The sequence below is a fragment of the Hippocampus guttulatus genome, chromosome 5 (assembly GCF_054856545.1).
Source record: "Hippocampus guttulatus isolate MCC_2025c chromosome 5, RoL_Hgut_1.0, whole genome shotgun sequence".
NCBI classification, from domain to species: Eukaryota; Metazoa; Chordata; class Actinopteri; order Syngnathiformes; family Syngnathidae; genus Hippocampus; species Hippocampus guttulatus.
The window spans coordinates 12920527-12923141 of NC_141265.1; positions in this window are offsets into that span (position 1 = coordinate 12920527).

Here is a 2615-nt window from a genome sequence, read left to right on the forward strand (position 1 = left end):
CACACGGGGGCAGTCACGTGAACTGCTCTCTGAACGAATGTCATCGCTGAATGATGACGCGTTTCAAATACACTTTTTTTCAATCATGCCAAAAAGAAGAAATAGTACAGTAGTACATATTATCCATAGACCCGAGGGCCGCATATAGTGCACATGTGGGTAGTACATCTGCCTTGAGGTCTTGTTTTGAAGGACTTTTCTTTTGCCATTAGACAGTTGAGCAGATTTGCTACCTGGCAAAACGTATTTCTCTATCAGACTAGTGCTGTCCAGGGCCACCCATCTATCTATCTAAAACAGCAAGCTACAACAAATTAGCATGTTGCATGCTGTTTTCGAAGTTGCTTAATCTCAGTCTGAGGCAAAAAACAAAACAAAATGCTGCCATCATCGTAAATATCAATGAAAATACTGTACTGTGGATGCCAGTCTGATCTGGTCTTCAGGCTTATTTAGAAAAGCAGACTTGAAATTTGTCGACTCGAATTGTCTTTTATAAGAGTCTTGATCCCAAATGATGTCATGTGGACAATGACTACATAATTACGTAAATCAGGGTTAAGTCACAGTCCTCGGTCAAGTTTCACATTTTCAGGCATTAATTAGTCCTTATAAATCATATGACCTTTTTTTTTAATGATCCCTCATACAATATTGTGAACTGAGGTCCCATCTTACAATTGAATCATAGATCTACGACAGTGAAAGATCGCCATTTGATCCAACATGAACAACAGTGGTGGTTCTCTGGCCTCACATTTCTTATTGTGGTTCGGTTTGTAGTTATTTGATTCTTGTCATGATCTGTGTTTTTGTTGATTTCATTTTTATTGGATTCAGTTTGGTTTCATGTTTTCCTGTATCCATTTTTGTTATGAGTGTCCTGCTCATTAGGTTTTTGTTTCAGTGTATGGGAATTTGTGCTCCTTTTTCAAACATTAACAATAAAGATAATAAAAAAACAGGAATACAGTGGGCCCCAATGTGAGCGTAATTTCAGGTCATGAATGTATTACTGTGGACTATATGATTACTGCTGTCAATCTGTGAGTTGTCTTAGCAGATGAGAAATTAATGAAACCTCAAATATGAAGACATAACCACCACACCCTGTATTGTAACACAGTGACTTGGGCTACAGAGAACGTAGAACAGCACTGCAATATTTCCATCCATCCATCCATTTTCCGAACCGCTTGATCCTCACTAGGGTCGCGGGGGGGGGGGGGGGGTGCTGGAGCCTATCCCAGCCGTCTTCGGGCAGTAGGCAGGGGACACCCTGAATCAGTTGCCAGCCAATCGCAGGGCACACAGAGACGAACAACCATCCACGCCCACACTCACACCTAGGGACAATTTAGAGCGTCCAATCAGCCTGCCATGCATGTTTTTGGAATGTGGGAGGAAACCGGAGCACCCGGAGAAAACCCACGCAGGCGCGGGAGAACATGCAAACTCCACACAGGGAGGCCGGAGCTGGAATCGAACCCGGTACCTCTGCACTGTGAAGCCGACGTGCTAACCACTGGACTACCGGGATCGCCCGCTGCAATATTTCATGTTCAACAAATTAAGTCCAAAGATAAGGATACTATCTGCCTGAACATTACATCGTTCATAAATTCCATCTGGCATCATAGAAGAAATGTGATCCTTGTTGCTCATCCTGAACAGGGAGTGCTAATGTTACACAGATGGGAGTAAACCATCTGCGCCCATCACAGTTATTTTAGATGGACATTTTAAATAGTGAATCCACAGTAAACAAAGAACAGTAACACAGCAGCATTTTATTCCAAAATATGTTGGCCATTCCAGAGGCTGATTTCCTCAGGAAGGAGGGAATTGCATAAAAAAAGAAGATTGTGGTAGTGACAAATGGCTCCTGGTGCCAAGTGGTTCATCAGACAGACTGGCATCGAGTCAAGAACAAAAATCTTAGCAAAGCCCTAGAGGTCACAGACAGATGGAAAATGAATCATAACATAGTTAAACATTTTAGAATAAGAAAGCTAGGTCGTGATCCTCCTCAAATCATGAACAGGAACACTTAAGACATATGGAACAGTGCTTTTTATGTACTGGTACGCTATTCTGCATTAGGTACACCTGCAAAATGAAACTTTCCAACAGTCCTTTCAACCCATCGCCATCAAACTGGCCCAGAGTTTCACCCGCTGAATCACCAAGCTAATCCATAGAACCTTTGATGATGCTTAGTCGCCATGCAAACCCCCCAGATAGAATTTCCCTTTGTTTGCGCCTTCTATAGGAGTTTGTGTTTTCATCATTGTTGGTAATATTCGCCTGTCTGCTGCTTGGTTTATCAAGAACAGGTCGTGTTTGGAAAAACTTGTCAAGGATAGCTTAATTTTACTATGTGTTGGAGCAATGTGATACCAACAAAGTTTCTGAAATTAGCATCGAATTGCTCTCTGAGACATAAAAACTTTTTTTTGAAAAACTTTTTTTTCCAGTCGGCAATTTTCCCAAACCTGCGCCAATGTCACTTGGCGGAAGAAGGGAATGGCAGGCTTACAAAACTGCAAAGTCTAAGCTGCCAAATGCTGATGGCTTCACAGCTCTCCAGATGATACCAGATGAAATCAAAACTG